Consider the following 22,879-nt stretch of genomic DNA (forward strand, 5'->3'; position numbering starts at 1 on the left):
TTTGATGATTTGGATATATAGTGATTTTCTGCATTATTAGTTTATGAAACTAAAACATCAATTTGGGAAATAGCACAGTGTCTAGTATACAAGAAATAATCAGTGATTGTTTTATGGACCTGCTTAAAAACTGCTAAATTTTGCTAATGAATATATATATATATATATATATATATATATATATACACATTTTTTTAACCTTTACTTCTCAAATGAATGCAGTATTTTATCATTAAGCCTTTTTTTTAAGTTAGTACTATACTCAAGTCTAATCTTCTCCATTGTTCTTACTACAATCTGCAATGCTTAGTATCACTATGTTCAATAGTGAACTGCCAAATCTCCACCATAATCCTGGGTTCTTTATGGTAACTAACTTTGCTCTTTCAGCTTGTATCATCCAGTACTTGATGTACCATCTGACAAGCCTGGATCTCACATATTTGTCTCAGTCAACCTAAAATGATAGGTCAATTTTTCCACTTGCTTATATTGTTCTTGGTCAATGTCCTTTGCAACTAAAGGGGATATTGAGATGTGTCAGAGAAGATAAAATATGACAAATAAAAAGCCATAAGCAATTCTCGGGCATTTTTGTTGACCAAGTACTGTGATGACTAAACCTTATTCTTGTTCACTTTTATTTTTGGTTGGACTATATATGAGAGTGAAAATGGTGATGTTATCTGAATCCTTACTCAGTCATAATGAGTCACTTAACCTTGCTGTCTTATTAAATCAGAGTATTGATACTTGCACAATCTGCCACAATTCAATTAGTAGAAAAAACAAATTCATTCAGTGCCTAATAAGTTCAAAGCATTGTGAGGAAAGTCTTTTGCAAACTTTAAAGACCTATGAACACGAATTTGTAAAGAATATATGACTTCATAAATAGGAAACTCTTTTTATGGAAACTATCCTTAAACACAGATTACAATGATCCTATTCATTCAGTCAACAAGTATTTATAAAGTGCTTTTTATAGGTCAGGCACATTACTCTCTTTAACTCAAACTAAAGGCAAGCCAAAGTGGCCTTCTTATTGTTTTTCATATACAGAGAATCATGTGTTTCCCTTTGTTATCTCCATGCCTGAGGTGCACTCTTTCACATTCACTTCTTAAACCCCTAGCTTGTGGAAAGGCAGCTCAAACACCACCTGTTAAAGGAAACCTTTTTGTATTACCCATCTACTGATGCCTTCCTTCACAAAATTGATTAAACATCCAATTTTAATGTGTTTTTATGTGGATATAAATGTGTATATTTCCCATGACTGATTATGAACTTGTGGAGGTCAGGACTTTCATTTTTACCTTTATATCTCTAGTTCCAAAAAGTGCCTGGCACATAGAAGGTGTCTGCTGGTTTATTGGTTGTTTTAATTCACTGAAATGATAATCTTCATCCAGATTACAACCTTGTAGACTATGGGCTAGCTCCCTGGAGGGCCTTGGGGCCAGCCAGAGTCAGGATAAATTAGAATCTTTGGTCTTTAGGGGGAGAAGTGAGGGAGGCAGGCAAACTGCCACAAGGCTTGCCAAAGATGTTTACTAGATCTTGGAGTCAAGAGTCACCAGCCTCTCTCCTCCTCATCCTGCTGCCAAGTGCCTCTCTGGCCCCTCTTCCTCTACCCTCCAAGCATCAACTGTGAGAAGAACCATTTATCCAAATATATGGTAATAGAGTCATTGTCTCACAACCTTCTTAAACTTTGTCATTTAGCTTTGCTGTGATCAAAAAAAAATCTATCATCTTAATGAGTAAGGGGTACCTAGATGAAATTAGGGTTAATTGAGGTCTAGTGGAAGGTTCGGGGTACAGGGAGTCAAAAAGAGCTCTCCTGAAACTCCTTTGGATTCGGCACAAGGGGTACAGAGTTAAATGAGGTCTAGTAGCGGTGCAAGAGTCCCCTGTAAAGAAATATATAGATCTGAAAACCTAGATTGATAAAAGGGGTTTACTTGGGGTTTGGAAATAAGAGTAAAGGTAGAAAGACACCAGGGCCAGGCTGGTGCTGGGAGTACAGGAACCCTGATATGGCCAGCATAAGGATGCCATGTTTGGGGCTCCTGCAAAGAGTAGACTCCAGTTTCCCTCTTTAATAATGGGGGCTTTTGGTGAAGGGGCCCATGGGTGCAGTCCCATGTTGGCTTCTGGGGGGTTTCAGCCAGGATTAGAATTGAATAGAATTCAATGGGTTTTTAGATAAGGAACTGTTTGTGCTGGGGGTGGGGGTTGGGGAAACCTGAGCAGGTCATTAGAGTGGGGGCTGGGACAGCCCAAGTTAGATCAGATCCAGTGGGGGCTGGGAAAGCCCAGATATCTCCCATTGGGATTCATAGGGGTTGGGAATTAGAAAGGAATCTTTAAACCATATCATTATCACCAGCCTACCTATGAAAAGATTTTAAAACTTAGATAGGTATTAGGTTGTCAACCATATAGTCCACCACTGGTCCTGAACTTGAAGTTTTTTGAACTTGAAAGGACCTGTTGGAGCTTGTACTTTGTTGGCATAGACTTTGAGATTCCAGGTTACTTCCACAAAAGAGTGAGGTGTGTACTATTTTACCCTATAACTAACTCAATCAATTATGACTCAGAAAGGGAACTGGAAAGTCATTATAAGTCATTGTCAACTCTTCCAAGAGTCATTATATAATAATATTTAAGGAAACTCAGAAGTCATATGGTCCAATCCTTAACCAAGATATATTTCCCATCCATAACATCCCCAAAGAGGATTTGTCCACCTTTCTCTTCAAGAACTCCAGTGACAAAGAACTCAATTTCATCTGAAAGAGTTTATCTAATTTCAGGATAGTTTTAATAATTAAAAAGTTTTTTCTTTATACTGATCCTAAACCAATCTCTCTCTATTGTCTGTCTATGATTCCTAGATCTATCTATAGATGCTAAACAGAACAATTCCAACCTATTTTTCATATATTTAAGACTTTGCCCTCCTCCATTACAATACCATGACTAGTCATCTTCAAACAGAATTCCCAATTCTTTGAAACAATCATCACATAACATAGTTTTGAGTCTTCTTTCAACCACACCTATCCTTTGGATTTGGTACACTTTGTTAATAAGACTAAGGACACAATGGCTTAGAATTCTCCTTCTCTCCTTGGGTGACTTGACAACATGGATCAATTTTCCATGTTCTTGATGCCTCATTAGCCCCTGTTTCCCTTGCTGAAGCTTCCTGGTAGTCTCTGGACAAACTGATATGACTGGATATGCCACAGTGTCATCCAGTAGCTAGGGCCTTCCTGTTCATGTATTGAGACTCTCCCAACAGAGTAGAGAACAAGCTCCCATTGATGTGGAGCAATTGGCTCAAAGGGTACTAGAGGAAACTGACAAAAAGGGTATAGAGACAAGGTCCAGCATTCTTTAGTAATTGTTAGCCATTCTGCAGAAGCTATTCTGTCAGCATAACAATACTGAAAATTATCTTCACTAAGGAAACCCCAAATGGGGTCACAAAAAGTCACACATGACTGAAACAAGAACAAATTCAGTAACTACAGAGCTCTCATCTCTGTTAAGGACTCTTCATTGAAGACCAAAGTGAAATTAATAAAGTTTAAGAAGGGAGCTCTTCTGATGGAGTTTGTGGACCTAAAGATCCCATGGGTCTGGGGATGGAAAGAAGATTTCTGATTCAAAAGCTGTATTTCCTCCTCCTGCTGAAATCAGTCATAATACAGGAGAGTGGAAGTCAAGAAGAGATTGGGAACTGCAACTGGTGGTAAGATAGCCCTGGGCTAACTTTATTATTGGAATGCTTTCCTCCACTGATGGAGCAGGGGGTGAGCCAGTTTTACCACCCAGGAACTTTTGAGGTAATAAGAAAAGTTCAAAGAGTAACCTGATGAATAACTGGAGCAATAGTCCCTGAGGGCATAGTCTAATGGAGCCAATTAAGAGAATTTCTCTTCAGCAGAGTTCCATGGGCTTAAGAGAGGTCTATGAGGATTTACTTCTACATAGTCAACTAAATCAATTAGAGGATCCAGATGGGGATTACCATTTGTCCTTTTTTGTTTTCCTTTTTGTTGCTTTGTTTTTAGGTGGCTAAAATGCGGAATTACTCAAAGCTGCTCCCATAAAAATGAGCACCTGGTTTGGGTGTGTGTGTGAGGGAATCTCTGAGGTAACAAGTGAAGTTCCTAAAGAGAATGGTTGTGATAGATTGGATCTATCTAGCCCTTCTATGGCCAACCACACTTTATGACTAGTCTGCGTCTGGGGCAATTAGATTTCCACTCTTGGGGGAATCCTCACCCAAATGACACCAGGCTTTAGCTTATCAGTCTTCCTCACAACACAACTGTGCAGGTGTGTGCAGATCAAATGATGAAATTTGAGTAGGAGACTAGGTCAAGGAAAATACAGCTATGAATGCAAAAGGGTTCTCTGAGGGTGATGGAAAGAGGCTCTATAACCCCCATATACATCCCACCAGAAAAGCAGAGGTTGATGACCTTCTATAACAGTAAGGTTTATGAAATATGGATTTGATAAAGCAAATGATCAGCAATTTATGGGAATTTCAATGAAAATGTATTATGATAGACTATAGGTAACAACAGCCTTTCAATATTTCCCAAGTTTAAGACTTCTCTTAAAGTTGTCACACCATTTGGCAGCCTTAAGTGATTTAAAATTTTGTGTTTAAATTTGAGAATTTTGGCAAATGAGTCTATCTAGGGCCATGGCTGAGATTCCCCTGAGCCTTAGATCATTTTAACTATAGGTTGTTAAGATGAGAAACCATATGCCTGAGTTATATTAACCTGGAAAGCAGCAAGAGGGCTAATAATAATACAAGGAACTTCTAGGCACTGATTTTCAGGTTATTATCATATAAGGGGATTCCAAATAGTTACAAAAAGAGTCACTGAGTTCCAAAATGAGCCTCAGAGGACAGACCACTAGAGGAACATCTTTCTTCATGTGTATAGAATACCTGTGTGAATCAGTGGTGGTGACTAATCACCAGAAGTAATGTGAATGGACATTATGAGTTCTCTTCAAGATTTTTCCTATTAGCAAGGTCATTCTGGATAAGGTAAAATGGAGATGGAGTTACCCAAATAAGCAATGTAATTAACATCAGAAAACGTATCTTTTGAAGGAGGTAGCAAAATAAATTTCCATCCCTGGTTATGAAGATAAATGAAACTATAATATTTTGCTATACCAACTCCTCTTACTAACATTCAATACCATCAATGGATGGCACCTGACAGCTTGTACTAAAGAAAATCATTATGCCAACAATAAAAGATAATCATCTATAAAGACTTTGCTATTCTCAGCAATCCAATGATCCAAGACAACTCTGAAGAAATTGTGATGAAAAATATTATTCATACCCAGAGACAGAACTGATTATATCTGAATATAGATTGAAACATACTTTTTAAACTTTATTTTACTTGAGGTTTTTTTTTGGTAGGTGGAATATATTTTTTCTTTTACATGATTTTTATGGAAAGGTTTTGCATAATTTTTCATATGTCTTCTCAATGATAGGGGTGGAGATGGAGAGGTAGAAAGGAAGAAAATTTGGAATTCAAAGTTTTAAAAACAAATGTTAAAATTATTTTGTATGTAACTGGGAAAAATAAAATATCAAATAAGGAAAAAATTATCTATTCTTGACCTTGTTAATATGGTAGACTAGATAGTGTGGTCCAGGGTGAATGGAAAGATTTATCAAACTTTCCAATGTCTTTTTTCCTTTTTTACTATAACCCAGTTTAGTTGGGAACAGTTTGCTTTTACCTGGGAAGGAGTATAGTCCTTTCCCAGGGGCAACCTGTACTACCCTCACATTGTATGTTATCCTAGATATAAAAGAGGCTTCCCTTCTTGAGAACATTGGACATTGATGACATAATGTTCACTATGTTAGATGATGCCAAAGTGGTACACTGAATTAGATGGTGATTCCTATAAGGAAAAAAGAATGAAAAATTAATAACAAGAAAATCTAGGGTCTAAACAGCTCAATAACATTTAGGGGGGATACAATGGATGGGAAGAACCCAGATGATTATGGATACAGCTCAGAATACGCTATTCATCCTCACTTTCCAGCAATTCTTTTAATTCTTTTTTTTTTCCCTGAGGCTGGGGTTACGTGACTTGCCCAGGGTCACACAGATAGGAAGTGTTAAGTGTCTGAGGCCAGATTTGAACTCAGGTCCTCCTGAATTCAAGGCTGGTGCTCTATCCACTGCGCCTAGTTGCCCCCCCAGCAATTCAAAAATAAAATTAAAGGGCTTTAAAACTTTTGGGGTTAAAGAGAACCTACAGTTCTTATTTGGCTATCCTAATGGTTCCCATTTATTGAGTCTCCAGCAAGCTTGTCTCTTTTAAATGGAGCCCACAATGAACTATAGCCCTAGAAGATATAAAGCAGGCTTCCCAACAGTCTCTCACCTTGAGCCCTCATGACTCTGAGGAGGGGTTCACAAAAATAAGATGGAATTGAGCCTTACACCTAAGGTTGTGCTAAACTCACAATCACTACCTAGGTTTCTTGAGCAAAAAGTTTCCCCAAGCAGCCATTTGCTATTGCATAAAGAGCAGTTGCTCTCTTACATCGAGGCCCTATTATCTCCCTTCATCCACAGTTGCCTATTACAAGTTAAGCAATACAAGATTGGCCTTTTAACCAGAAGATCAGCACATGAGACCTTTATAGTTAAATAGAAAAATGATACATTCAAGAAAAAAACTTACTCAGGTTCCTAGAGTATTAGGACACTTAATGAACACATTATAACTCTGCTAAACACTAAATACTCCAATTTAGACACTTTACCTCCTCTGCTAGATGAATGGGCTCCTTCCTATGGTGATCTGACTCCCTGAAGAATTTCATTTTATTTGGTTTACTAATATCTCAGCTCCACACAAAACTAAACATAAGTAGTCAGTGACATAGGAACTGAGGATCCTCTGAAAAATGGAAATCCTGTTGAGTGCTTTCAGTGGGCTAAGCCAGGCTGCATTGCTAGCATGTGAAAATTACAGAAAGAAATAGTGAGGCAGATCAGGTTTTACCTGCATTGATCCTCCAACAATGGCTATGGATCTGGCAGAAAGGTCTAGAGACTAGAAAAGCTAGATTGGACAATCAAAAGTTCTCCCATTTGGGATCAAAGAGAAATTTTGCTAATATCTATCATTCCATCAACTTTGTTTATAGAATATGTCAATGCCCATTAGAAACATCATACATATACACCTTTTGTTGAACTAGGCAAGGTGGTGAATGACCTTATGAGTTGGAGAGTGACTCCATTATGAAATTAGACATGAGATAGAAAGAGAAATGGTGCTATGTTGTAGTAGGCACAGTACAACATAATTCTCCCAAGAAAGGATGAGGCAACTATTTCTACCTATCTTCTTTTAGCCAATAAGCATATCTACATCCAAAAGACCAATATAACATGACCCCATGTGGTCCCCAACCTACCTTCAACTAGCAAATTTATTATAGTGCCTCTCTTCCATAATATCAGAGCAAGAGATTTTTCTTACTGAAATTGATACCTATGGCTAAGTTATTCCAGTCAAATATCCTATATTGGCAGAAATCATCAAAGTTCTCACAGAACATAGTCCCCTTCAGTATGTGCCCTCCCCTACCATAACTACCTTGTATTGATCCTCTGATCAGAAGATTGGCTTTTTAGTAGAGAAGGTCTCAGATTGGATTCATTGTTATCACATCAATCCCCCCCATACAATTCTTAGAAAACTAGCACTATTGAACATGGAAATGGGCTTTTGAAACGACAATTTCCTCACTTTTAGCCTGACGATCATGGTTGGATACCCTTCCCCTACCTAGGCTTCAATATCCCTTCTCACTTTATGGGTCCTGTATATTCTGATGAAAATGTCTCAGATCCTTCTTCAACTGGAAGATGTCTTCTCCCCTAGAGTTATTTAGATATTTTCTTTACATAGAAGGCTTGGGAGAACATGGGGTAGAATTGATAGATGCCCTACTTTCTGATGTCATGGGGAAAGTGACACTTTCTTTGAATAATTATGGTGATTGTGAATTTACATGATAAAAAAGAATGTCCCTTAGCTCATTTGGTGGCAATCTTGAATGATTGCACAAAGATGATGAAGAGTTCTTTAACCATTGGAGAAGTAGGGGGAAGAACTTTAGCAGAGATCTCTAGAAAGGAAAATATTTAGTATCATCTGTCTGATTGAGTACCCAGACAGGGGAGGTTATAGTGGGTAGACTAAGAAATACTGAGTGGATAAGTGATACAAGGAGAGGCTCTATAACAATTTAGATCCCAGAACAGATTTCATGCAAGAAGCTTATGATCTCTTAATCATTTGACTACATATGTCCTTGTCATGTCACATCATATGTCCTTGATACATGATAAATTGTTGATTGTTCCAGAAATGTCTGATGTTTCTGAAGCTGCTCTTGTTCACTCTCACTACCTTACAGTAAAAGAAGAAATCACCAACCACATTGCTCAGTCTACTGAAACCTTAAACTTGTTTCTTTTAAAGATCAGAAGAAAAACTTAAGACCTCTGACTTTTGTTCCCTATGTTCTCTCTCTCTGTTTGTCTCTTTCTGTGTGTCTTTCTCTCTGTCTCTCTTTTCTCTCTCTCTGTCTCTCTCTGATTCTGTCTCTTTGTATCTGTTTCTGTCTCTGTCTTTGTCTCTGTCTCTGTCTTTGTCTCTGTCTCTTTGTATCTGTTTCTGTCTCTGTCTTTGTCTCTGTCTCTGTCTCTCTCTGTCTCTCTGTCTCTCTCTCTCTCTCTCTCTCTCTCTCTCTCTCTCTCTCTCTCTCTCTCTCTCTCTCTCTCTCTCTCTCTGTCTTTCCTGTGTGTGTGTGTGTGTGTGTGTGTGTGTGTGTCTGTTTGTCTGTCTGTCTGTTTCTATCTCTCTCATTATGATGACTCCTTAGGAGTGGTGGAGGTTTGAAGGGGATACAAAATAACTTTTTTCTTCTTTTTCCCTAGTTTGATGCCCAAGATAGGAGGATAATCCTGAAAGCTTTTAAATGGTGAAAAGTCATCTAGAATAGAGGCATCAAACTCAAATAGAACTAGGGCCACTAATCTAAACCAATGATCCTTGCAGGCCACATATTGACTTAGTTTTAAAGTGTAATTTTATCTATGTTTTATTGTATTTTTATTTGTTTCATTAAACATTTTCCAATTATACTTTTTCTCTGGAAAATACTTAGGCCTTACCACCATGGGCTGGTATGTGACAGGACTAATATCTATCATCCATTCTTATGCTTCACACACTCTTTTATCCCATTCCCACAAACAATATGAATTAGGCCTACATACCACATCACTTCCTAATATTGATTAGTTTTCAGTAAAAGGCAATGAAACTACCCCTAAAGGACTTGATTGGTCCCTGCCTTTTGCTGTACTGACATGGTTTCATAATCACCTAGAGTTATAAATTACCCACATGGAGACTTGATCTCATACTTAGAGACACTGAGACCACTGGAATCTCCATATCCGGTTCCATTGACAAGACAATTCCATAAAGAGAGGAGGAAGGCCATATTTAAGATTCTTGCCATATTTAAGATTCTGAGGAAGCTGTCATTTCCCTTTTATGCCCCAGATACTAACCAGATCTTACTTGTTAGTGTTCTTCCCTAGAATCTAAAAATCCTGTTAAATATGAACTACTTTCTAATAATATTTACTCAGTGGTATTAAGATGGCCAATTAGACTTTAAATGTTTTTTGTTTTTTTTTGTCAAAGCATGTTAATTTTTTAAAAAGCTAGATTTGTATATATATATATATATATATATATATATATATATATATATATGTATGTATACACACACACACACACACACACACACATATATATATATATATATATATATATATATATATATATATATATATATTTACATCTCTACCTTCCCTGAAAGTCAGACCTCCTCCTTCATAGAGCTTAACAGATGTTAGCATCTGCCTGTGGCAAGTTCACCCCTAGCTCTTCACATGGAGTCCTATGAAAATGAATTGACAAGAAAACTCAGGAGAAGGGCCAAGTACAAGAAATTCCTTAGGGGGCAACTGCACAATTGCCTTTGAGTCATAGGCACATAGCCTGACATTTTCGTAGCTAGGCTAAAGGAATAAAGAAGAAAGGTAAAATTTTGATCCTAATAGAAAGACGTAAGGGAGGAAAAGGTCATGGAAAAGAGGGATGAAAGGAACATACCCCCAAGACAGAAGGGAGGAAAGCAATATGGGCTTAAAGCATTGCATGAGTTCTGTAACTTTGCATGCTAAAATTTTGGCTCACATTTTCAAATTAAGTCCACAAGTCTTTAAGATCACCTGTTGCCAATTTAAAGGAATTAATGGAGCAACTGTTTAGTTCCAAACATTCCTTAATAAAACAAACTCCAGGATGCAAGGCTGTGGGTGAGCTACCATTATTAAATATAAGAATGAAACTGCTATTAAAAGAAAGCGGCAATTTGGCTAATGTCCATCTATATTCAGATAAACTGGTGCTCTCCAATCTAATTCATTTGTTTTGCAAGCATTTTTACTTTCAACACATCAAAAGTTAGCAGACAGGAAGGCCAAATTCTTTGTTTGATAATTTTTAATAAAATGCATGCCATTATTTTAAACAATGATTCTTCCAAGTCTGGATTCAAATATATATATATATATATATAATTTGTGGAATAATGGCTATTTTCCTATTGAAGCATTCTAGAGGCTTGATTTAGAATGAAAGATGACCAATTCTAAAACTGGTTCTGCTACATGACATTGAGAAAGCTAGCCAACTGGACAGTTTACTTAAAGAACCACAAAATCTGACTCAGAAGGGATAGCAATCAACCAACAAACATTTAGTGATCTCCTCTCAAGATAGGAGGAAGGAAATGTACTAGGATATCAGTGCTCATCTAGCTCAATCTATTCTTAAGAAAGAATCTCCACTAAAATGTACTCAATAACCTTTGTTGGAAATCATTGAAGGCCTTCCAATGAAGAGAAATCCCCTCCCTGACTTCCAAAGAACCAATTCCATTCAACTTCAGAATTTATTTCCTTAAGTCAAGGCAATATTTACTTTTTTGGAACTTTTACCAATTGTCCCTTGCTCTGGCCCTGAAAACCAGATGGAGCATGACTAATCCCCTTTGTCCACGACAGCAATTCAAATACTTAGACATAGATAACTAAAATGCTTTCCTAAATTTTCTCTAATCTTTACATTCTGGGTCGTTTCATTCTTTTACGATAATCTCTAGTTCTCTCATCATTCTCATTGCTCTCTCTTCTATATTTGCTGCATCTAGTTAGTCAATCAACTAAAAATCAACTAAATTTCTTAAATGTCCACAATGTGCCAATCTACTATGTGCCAAGCACTATGCTAAGCACTTGGGGATATAAAAAAAGGGAAAGGAAGATGAAAAAAAGTCTTCTCTTAGAAAGTTCTCAGGATAATAGAAGGTACATAAAAAAAATCATATGAAAAATAAACACACCCACACATAGAATTACTGAAGGTAGTCTGAAAGGAATAGCAATAAGATTAAGGAGGACTGGGAAAGGTTTCTACAGAAGTATTTAAGCTGAGATTTGAAGGAAATCTTGAAAGTCAGGAGATGAAAATAAAAATGAAGACTGTTGAAGTCATGAATGAAAGCTAATGAAATAATTAGTATATAGAGTGTCTAGTTATAGGAAGAGCAATAGCTAGGAGCAGCTAGTGTTCATGAAGGGCAAAATACATAGAATAGAATAAGGTATAACAAAACTAAAGATGTAAGAAGAGATCAGGCTATGAAGGATTTTAAAATTCAAATAGAAGATTTTGTTTTTGACACCAGAAGCAATATGCAATCATTAGAATTTATTTAATTGAGGGAAGGAGGTGATAACAGTCAGCTCATCATTTTTTTTTTCTTTTGAAGATCAATTTAATAACTGTGGAGGACTAATGGAAGTGGGAGAAATTGGAAGCTGAGAAACCAACTATCCAGGTGTGAGAATAAGGATTTGCACCAGGTTGGTGGCAGTTTTGGGGGAAAGAAAAGCTTCTATATATGAAATATTGTAAAGGTAGAAATACCAGGATTTGACCACTATTTGGATATGAGGGTTGAAAGAGTAAAGAATTTAGGATTATACTAGGAGTTTTGAGCCTTGGTGACAAGGAGTTTGGTAATGTCCTTAATAGTAATAAAAACATTAAGAAAAGGTGGAGCTCATTAATGTCTTTAAAAGTGGTAACCAGAAGTGAATGTAGTATTACAAATATGACCTGACCAGAGCAGAACTGACCCTTCCTTCTTTCTGGACATCATACTTCATATAATGCTGCCTAGTGTAACATTAGCTTTTTAGCTTCCATGTCACACTGTTGACTCATATTGAGCCTACAGACCAATAAAACTTCCAGATCTTTGTCACAGATGTTGTCTAGGCATGCCTTCCTCATCCTGTACTTGTGAGGTTGTTGTTTTTGTTTTACATTCAAGCACAGAACTTTGAATTTATGCCTATTAAATTGCTCTGGATTTAAAAAAAAAGTACACAGGATTCAGTGACCAATCTTTCCCAGTTTTGTCATTTGATAGTCTATCTGTACATTCAATCCAGTGGCTAAAAGCTCTGTATCATTTCCCACTACAAATCTGCCCTAAGGTAATAATGCTATAGAGTACTAATTTCAATATTCATTCCACCTCCCCCCTCAACATGGAAAATAATTGAAAATCAAAAAATGCTTCTTCACTCTTTTAGATGATTTGGGAAGAATATTCCACAAGGTTATCTTTTCTAGTGATACCATAAGCCTTCTTTGTTTTCTTCATATCATTAAATGAAGCATAAAATGAACTTCTTTTGTTTGATAAACTTCTTAGTATTTAAGGAACCCAAGTCTGGTGCTCCAAAAATAGAAAAAAATACTTTTGATCAAATCAACACAACCTGACTCCTATTAGGTTCTGATTGACATCATTATACACAATGCCTTGCACATGGAAGATATTTGTTAAAAGATTTGATAAAAATCCATCAACAGATGGATCAATAAATGGACAAATCAATATCAAAAGCATGATTCTAGTTGTAGAACTTTAGAGCCACTATTCCAGTGATAGAAAATCAGAGGCATTAACATCTTTGATGAGACAGTTAGATGGCTCAGTGAATAGAATGCTGGACTCAGAGTCAAGAAAAATATCTAAGTTCATATCCAATCTCAGGCACATATTAGTTTGTGTGATCCTGAGCAAGTCACTTAACATTTGTTTGCCTTAATCCACTGGAAAAGGAAAATGACAAATAACTCTAATATCTTTGCCAAAATCCCATTAACAGGACAGCTCAAGGAGTTACTAAGAACCAGATATGACTGAATAAACATCCTTGATAAGAAAACAATTTTTGGGGAGTAGGGAATAGAACACAATGCTAATATGCTAAATGATCTTTCATCTATACAAAACAAAAATTAAATGACATGTGCTTTACTTCTCAGAAACTTAACATATGATTTAAAAATAATGCAATAATACATAAAAAGTTAAATAACAACATGAATTTAATAACATTGAATTGTAGTAATTGTATACAGATACAAATATTATCCCCAGTTTTATAGATGAGGAAAATGAAGCTCAAGTGATTTGCCTAGATCACAGGTAAGAAGACTCCCAAACTATATAGTACTGATTACCAAATTGGAAAGCCACTTAGTGTTATGAGTTTAGTGGAAAAAAGATAATGACTGGGTTCTGAGGAATCTTTAAGGAGAAAGAATTTAAATGGGCCCTGATGGATGAAAATCTGCTTAGATGGTTGTGGAATGAAGGTGAAGGGATAGACATGAAGTGGAAGAAATAACTTCAACCAAGGTACAGACATGTAGACAGCAAGAGAGTAGAGTGGTAAAATAGAAGACTAATATAAGATCTAAAGAAAATACCTAGTCCAGAGAAGACTAAGAGAGGGAAAAATGGGAAGATATAAGAGGTATTTAGCTAACATATACAAAAGGGATTAGATTTGTGCTATTTGAACTCAAGAATAAAAACTAGGAGGAATGTGTTGGAAGTGCAAAGAGGCAATTTTTGTCTTGAGGCAAGGAGTAAAAAAAAAAATGTCAACCATTAAACTTGTTCCAAAGTAGGATAGGCTGCCCAAAAGACTTTAGTTAAAGTCATTAAAGTCCTTACAGAAGGACTTGTTTAAGAAAATATCTTTCATTCACATGTAGATGGGTCTTTTGATTCTGAAATTTTGTTAGAGCCAAAGTTGTGACAGAATCTTCATTCTGATTTTTAGGTTTATCATCCAAAGGAATCACACGTTTCCCTGAGGTAGACACTAGCAAAAAAAAAAAAAAAAAAAATGAATGTCTTAGTTACCCCCTACTGCCACCCTAGCCTAAGTTAGCAACAGTTCCCCAAAAAACTCCACTGTAGTTCCTGACCACAATCAGCATCCTCCTAACATAGGCCTGCTTATCAGCCTGCTGACATCATCTAAAAATGGCCCTGTGCTTCAGCCTGGAGAAAGCAAGAGCTAGCTAGCAGGCTGGCACCTTAGTAAGATGGGGGTGAGGGAAAGAGAAGTGAGGGGCTATGGACGTGTCAATGAGGGAGTTTTCAGACGTCGGTACACACTTTGTGATAAAATGCTTCTAAGGTGGTGTCATTTCCCTTGCCGACAACAGCAGCTTTTCTTAGTCAATATAGACTCTGTGCCCTTCTCTGTATCTGGGCTAATAGAAGGCTGCGTCACTTCAGCAGGCGTGGGACAAGCTGAGCTCCAGTTAAACAGGGATAATTGAAGTTTCAGATTATAAAGGAGAACATGATTAATTGCTCAGACTTTTCCTGCCAAAGCGAGGGTGCTAATGGCTGTGCTTTTATATCACCAGGCCTCTATTTATCTGGACCCAAATCGGGTACATTAGTAGGTGCTTGACTTTATCTATCCACCACTGGAAAGGGAAGTTAACAAAGATATAGTCTATCAGTGCAGGCAGCCTTGGAGATCTTTGACATGGGAAGACAAAGATAAATAATCACCAGCCACCCTTCCTTTAATAGTAATTTGAGGTTAGGACTTTTTCACTGAAATACACATTAAGAAGTCTGTGAATGAGCCAACCAGGCCAAGTGTGGCAAATGGAAGGAAGCAGGGCTAATTCATTTCAATAATTTCTTAGTTACTACATTCAGAGCACTGTACCTACTGCATTCAGGGCACTGTACAAGAAGTATGGGGTATACAAAAAAGAAAAGAAAAAAAAAAACAAACATGTGCAGTCTTTTAGTAGAAATTAGTAGAACCACACATTGTAGATTCAGAAGACTCACCTTCATGAATTCAAATCTGTCTTTAGACACTTACTAGCTCTGTGCCCTTGAGCCCCAGTGTTTCCTAATTTATAAAATAAACTGGAGAAGGAAATGGCAAACCACTCCACTATCTTTGCCAAGTAAATACCAAATGGAATCCTGAAGAGTCAAACATGATTGATACAACTGAACAATAACAACACAGATAAATAGACATAACTATTATGTGACACAGAGAATGATTCCAATTAGAAAGAAACAATTCATTAGGAATTCACATTGGGACCTTATTAGTTAGTATCAAAGAAGTCCCCATGGATGAAGTGATCTTTGATCTAAACATGAAAAGACAAGTAAGATTTCAACAAGAGGAACTGAAGATGAGAGTAGAAAATGAGAAAAAAAAAATGCATTCTGGGCAGGAGGAATAATATGCATAAAACCTTGTAGGAAGGAACCTTAAAGGAAATAAGTAGTCTAGTTTGGCCTGAATAGAGATCACATGTAGGGTAGTAGTGGGAAATAAATCAGGAAAGAATTACTGAGGTCATAATTTGGAAGGTCTTGAATGCCTTCCTTTATTCTGACCACCTTACAATGTTGTCATGAGAAAATCTCTTTGTAGACCTTTGTAAAACTGCTTTATAAATGTAGATTATAATTATTGGAAATTTTTTGTGAGAAGAAGTGATAGCTCTAGGAAAATTAATCTGATAGCTATGTATTAGATTGATTTGAGGGCAACAGATGAAAGGTGAGAGACCATTTATTGAGCTATCAAAATAGTGCAGACAATATGAAGGGCTGAAATAAGGAATGTGGAATGAAAATGAAAAGGAGTAGATGGATGAAAGCATTACCAATTACTAATGGATATCCTTTAAATATATCTCATTCCTGGACAGAGGTAGCTACACCCAGAGAAGAAACACTGGGAAATGAATGTAAATTGTTAGCACTAATATCTGTTTGCCCAGGTTACATGTACCTTCGGAATCTAATGCTTATTGTGCAACAAGAAAATGGTATTTACACACATGTATTGTATCTAGGTTATATTGTAACACAAGTAAAATGTATGGGATTGCCTGTCATCGGGGGGAGGGAGTAGAGGGAGGGGGGATAATTTGGAAAAATGAATACAAGGGATAATATTATAAAAATATATATAATAAAAAATTATTTTAAATAAATATATATATATATATATATATATATATATATATATATATATATATATATATATATATATATCATTCCACAGGTCCAAAATGGAACTTTACCTTTCCTTCAAAATCTTCTTTTTTTCTCTTTTTTTTTCTTTCATCATTTTCTCTGTTAGGTAGGTATGAATCTTGGAATCAGATTCACCTCTTCATTCTCCCCCTCTATGGCCCATATTTAGTCAACCACCAAGTTTTATTTATTCTGCTGCTGTAGTACCTCTTGCTTTTGTCTCTTCATTTCCACTCACAACAAACCTTTATCACTTCAAGTCTGGACTATTGCAGTAGGCTACTAATTTCTACCTCCCTCTGTAATTCTATTTCCTTAGAGCTATCAAGTATGCTGCCAACCACATCATTTTCTTTGACAAATATTTTCAGTGGTTCCCTAATGCTTTTAGGATAAAATGGAAACTAAATATAAAGCCCTTCACCATGTGGTTCAAGGATAATTAGCCCATTAACTTCTTTCATTCAGTGATCATTCCAGACAAACTGACTTACTATTTCATCTATACCACAACAATCCAGATCCCATTTCTACACATTTATGCTGGAATATATCAGCTTTTCCCTTCTACATTTTAAAGCCCTATCCTCTTTCAAAGCTCAGTTCTAAGCTCAGTTTCCTACACAAGGTGCTAGTGTAACTTCTCTAAGTTTACTTTGACTAAATTCTGTATTTAATTATGTAAGGTGTCCAGTATAAACTTTCCCTAATTAAGGAAAAAAATAGAAAGCCTAAACTTCTCAAATAAATTATTGAATTAATCAAAAGTATATATTAATCTTGAAAAAAGTCCTTACTCATTCTGGGAAACCTTAAGTGGTTTTGAACATTTTTTTCGAAGATAATACCATTTGGCTAGAAAAATCAGGCATATTTCTGAGATTTGTAAAGTAGTTTTGTTTTATTTTATTTATTTATTTTTTATTTTTGCTGAGGCAACTGAGGTTAAGTGACTTGCCTAGGGTCACACAACTAGGAAGTGTTAAGTAAAGCAATTTTAAATCACACAGATCATCCAATCAGTTGTTGGTTGAATCCATGTTGAAGATCTTTAAAGGGACAGATAGAACATAGAATTTCTCTCCTCCCATCACTATCATTAACCAGATAACCTTAGAGTTCCCACCAGAAGAATTTGCATTAAGAACTGAGAAGGGACCTTGATTACAAAAATTTAATGCATTAAAGAGTAGTATTTTCAGGACTCTTCAAGGGTACAAATCCTTGGAGTCCAGTAGAGAGCTAAATCTAAGAGAAAGATCATGAGGACTTTGTGAAGGGAGAAAAGGATTTCCAGGATCCCAGAGGTGAGCTCATCCTCTGACCACATGTACTTAGTTTGGTCCCATTATTTCCAGGGAATTGCATGTTCAAAAGATGAAGGTTTGGCAAGAGTAGGGGGATGGAGGAGTGAGGAGAAAGGATATGTCCATAACAATTATCTTTGCTGCAGCTACTTACTTTCATGCTTTCTAAAAACTAAATAACTAATTGATGATCAGTGGAAACTACCAGAGGTAATTGCTTGTGAATAAATATATTAGAAAACCCCAAACTCTCAAGCTTTTCTAGAATCCTAAACTAACAAAGAATGACCTACCTTCTGGAGACCTGACCCTCCAATACATTTGGTAATGTGCCCAGAGAGAATGTTACATTTATATTTGTAAATGTTGTATTTCTTGGAACAAAATAAGCTTCTTGAGGGCTTATTTACTTATTTTTATCTTTGTATTATTTTATTTTGTCTTTTATCAATAGCACCCTGCTCAGTATATGCTGCATAGATAGTACTTCACAAATTGCTGTTGATTAATTGATTGCTTGACATTTCAACATATGTACATTTCAAGATTATTTGGATTTGGGATATGATGAGAAGACTTTGAAATACACCAAATTATTTTATTATGAATATGATTATTATTTGTTTGTTTTGCACTAATCTCAAGTCAATTCATTCAATTGATTAGGGAATGCTGTGAAATAAGGCCAGTAATATTTTGGATCTCTATATGCAATATCTTTTTCTATAATATAGCCATGCAATGCATTCCTAACTAGTTACTTTAAAAATATAAGTCAAAAAAATTAAGCAAGAAAGTGTAGATGACTTGCTGAATATTTTTAACAAAGAAGGGAGAAACAATATCCACAATACGCATCCTAAAATAGCTGCCAGTAATATTAGCTACATTTTAATTAGTCCCGATTAACCTAGAGAAGAAAACTTATAGTACCTATTTTTAGCATTTGAAGTAGTCACCTGGAAGAATGATAAGATTTTATTTTTTTTTTTTTTTACTGCTTGAACTAGAAGCAATAGATGGGAACTACAGAGGCAAGATAGTGACTTAATGGTGGGTTACAAAAAAACAAAAAAACTTCATAATTAGAACTATATTTAATAGGATCCCTTTCCTTGGAGATCCTTAAGCTAAGTATAAATATTTTTTTTCTTTTGTACAATAGAAAGGATTCAGTTGGAAATAGCCTTTTCCTACTCTGGGATTTTGTGATACATGAATGAAAGCAAAACTAAATTGCTAGATGGTACAAAGAATGGACTATCTATATCTATAAATCATACACACACACACACACACACACATATATATATGTAGTTATAAATATATTATATATATATGGATGTATATATAATATATAAATAAATAGTTATTTATTTTCTCCAAAAGAAAGGAGATAGCTCCAGGAAAATTCTTAGCAAACATCTACCCTTTAGGGTACTGCTTCAGAAGATACTGGTAGTCACTATGATATTCAAATTCTGTGATACTGGACAAGTCAATTTACGTTCTGTAGCTTTTCTCCTAATTCAGAAAATGGGGACACTAATCCTTTTACTATTTATGTCAAAGGATTTGAGGAAAGTAATCCCTACTCTCAAGAAGCTTACAATCTAATGAATACATAAAGTACCCAAAGTCTTATTGTAATTTTAAGCTGTATAAACATGGGCTATTGCCTTGGTGTGCCATGAAGGTAAGCATAAATTCTCAAAGGCTAAGCCAAAGAATTCAAGCTCTGACAGGTCCTACCAAGCTGTAAAAGCCTTGAATTTGGCTCTGGTAATAGCCTGTTTCTGTCATTCAAAGAGTAGTCCATCTAAGGTCACAGAGGCTCATCATCAGAGAGCTGGACAACAGGTGATGAAATACTTTTGGCTGCAAAAACTCATGAAACTATTGAACAGGCATTCAAAGGTTACAATTACCTCTTGTCCTTGAAGTAGTATTATTTTTAAACTAACAATAACAATTTCAGTATTTGTAGTATGGGAACCTTTTAAAATATAAATATTGGGAAACCAGATTAGTATATGGCTTGAAGCATATATATATGTATATATATATGTATGTATATATATATATATATATATATATATATATATATATATATATATATATATATATATATATTCTATGAGCAGGATTTATGTCTATGACTCATAGATGTATGGATAGTACTCATTTATTCAAATTCCCTCCCTTCCCACACCACAATCTTACAAAAGAGGCGACAGCTCCAGAGTGACTTGACCAAGAACAAACAAGTAAAAAATTATAGAACTAGTATTTGGATCCAGTCCTCCGACTTCTCCATTGAGCTATACTGCCTCCTGGAGATACTATATTTCAATGAAAATGGTTATGTATAAGGTACATCAGTATCTAACATTTTAAAAACCATATTATAGTGCTATACAGCCTACAATGTTATACAGACTTCTCAAATTTTACATGTTTTAGTTTTATATCTGTGTATAAAGGTTCTAGATGTTTTTAAAGTTTTATTCATTATAAAATATCTAAGTTTATTTGAAGGTTTTGTTATTGTTTTGACTGTCCAATACTAAATTACTATGTTGCCTGATTTTTTTTAATAAAATAACTCTATTTGATATTATGTAGACATATAAAATGTTACTTAATTGTTCTTTCTTCACAACAAGTGATGAGAGAAACACTAGACTCAAAAAGGTTCTCTAAGAGGAACATCTGAAAACACTTCTTGTGTCTTCTAGAGTGAACAATAAGAGCAGGAAATGCTTAAGGTTTCTTCATGAATCAAAATTTTCTCACATATGAAGGTTCCAAAGCCAAACAAAACCCATAGTACTTTAGACTACCCTTCCTTCCTATGTGCAAAGAATTAGAAAGCAGGGAAGGTCTCTAATTCTCTGAATATGTCCCTACTGTTCTGTTATTTTTCTGTATCACTTCAAGTGCTCCACTCAAAATTCCATCTATACCTATAGTTATAACATTAATTTCCTCATTTATATATACAGCAAACTTCATCTGTGTATAACCAGAGTTGTAACAGTTAATCACATAAAACATGGAAAATGTGTTCTGGGAATTTTTTTTTAGCAGCCTGTCAAAATGGTAAACCCCTCTTTTGTTTTTATACCAATATAACAGAATTCCCATTCTTATGTAATTTTTTCCCCAAAAGAATATTTCTCCAATATAGTTTAATATTTAGAAATTACTAAGACCTGGGTTAAAGAGATCTATAGGTAGATTTCAAAGGGAATATGAACTTGGATAGGAAAAAATTACAACTTTGTTTTCACTAACCTTGAAATGAAATTTCTCATTTCTTTCAATTAAAGGCATCATCTTGAAAAGGAGTCCATAGCCTTTATCAGACCAAAGAGGTCCATGCATGCTAATGTTATGAAACTAGTTCCAAATGGCTTGTAAAAGCTTACTGATAAATTTTTAGTATGAGCATTTACATCTCAGAAATTTGCAAAAAAAAAACCAACCTGCTACAAATCAAGGCTTGACATTTTTTATAATTATTTAAATTTAATAAATTGATATAAAACATTAATTATGCAGATTAACTTTAAAGGGTAAATGTTTATGAATAGACATACATATACATTATATGTATATACATATATATCATACAAACACATTCTTGTATTCTATATGTAGATAGATGATAAATAGATAAATAAATAGAAGTTTCAGGCAGCTGGCAGAACACTGGGTTTAGAATTAGAGACTTCTCTTCATGAATTTAAATCCAAATGCAGACTAGCTATGTGAGCCTGGTCAAGTCATTTTTAATCCTGTTTGCCTCAGTTTTCTCTATAAAAAGATCTGGAGAAAGAAATGTCAAATGCCAATATCTCTGCTAAGAAAACCCCAGCGAGGGTCAGATATGACTAAGAAAATTAAATACCATCAACAACAATGTAAGTTTTCCTAAAGATCTAGTTATAAACATTTACAGGGACACTACTGGGTCTATGAGACACACTGAAAAAAGTTAAGAAGTCTTTAAGTTAGGGAGAACCAAGGCCCAGAGCAAAGTCTGAAGTTTAGAATCAAAAGGAAAGAAACCAACAATTTCATGAATAAATTCATTTTTTTGTTTCTTCCTTTCTCTTTCAGCACATTCTTACAAACTAATGCCTGGCATATAACAAGTATTAATAAATACTTGTTGATTAACTACAAGGGAAAGAAAGAGAAAGGAATATACATTTATATATATTTCTATAATTTTACATTTATATAGTTCCTATTAGTGCCCAGGAACTGTGGTCAGTCTTATTATCTCATTTGATCCTCACAACAGCCTTTTGAGAAAGGAGCTATTTTTATTAACATTTTATAGTTGAGGAAACATACATGTGGAGATTAAATGACTTATCTACATTCACATAGCTAGTAACTGTCTGGGAAAGGATTTGAACTAGGGTGTTCCTGATTCCAGGACCAGTTTACCACCGGCTACTTCTGAAAGAGACATTAAATATCATGTATCCCAACTCCATTATTTTATAAATAGAAAAATTCATTCAGCAAATAAATAGTATCATGGTTATAGTGTGAAATTCATAATGCCATAAAGTTGCATATTCAAGGATGAAACTGAAGCTTTAGAAGAATGACTTGATCAGGATAACATAGATAGTTAATGACCAGACTAGGAAAAAAACCAAGGTCTCCTGACACCAAGCCCAGTTCTGATTCCATTATTCCATGCAGCTTTTTACTTAAACAAAGAAATGAATGAATCCTGTGTAATGGTCAGAATAAGGCAAACAATCATCTTGGTCCTAAGAATGACTGGAGGGACACCATGAATAGAATGAATGCATAGTTTCCAGATGAGTATATTTGGTTTTGAAGGGTAGGGCAAGATGGAAAGACTGCAGAGTGAGCTGGTAGATAC

General features: G+C 35.4%; 1 long non-coding RNA gene across 1 annotated transcript in view; it reads left to right on the plus strand.

The window, feature by feature from the left end:
• The first annotated feature begins 3,354 nt into the window (after window positions 1-3,354).
• Window positions 3,355-22,879, plus strand: part of LOC141553319 (uncharacterized) — a 245,794-nt gene continuing 226,269 nt past the window's right edge. The window contains exon 1 of the long non-coding RNA XR_012485394.1: window positions 3,355-3,769. This is a non-coding gene — a long non-coding RNA (uncharacterized LOC141553319). The remainder of the gene's footprint in view (window positions 3,770-22,879) is intronic.

The sequence above is a fragment of the Sminthopsis crassicaudata genome, chromosome 2, assembly GCF_048593235.1.
Source record: "Sminthopsis crassicaudata isolate SCR6 chromosome 2, ASM4859323v1, whole genome shotgun sequence".
NCBI classification, from domain to species: domain Eukaryota; kingdom Metazoa; phylum Chordata; class Mammalia; order Dasyuromorphia; family Dasyuridae; genus Sminthopsis; species Sminthopsis crassicaudata.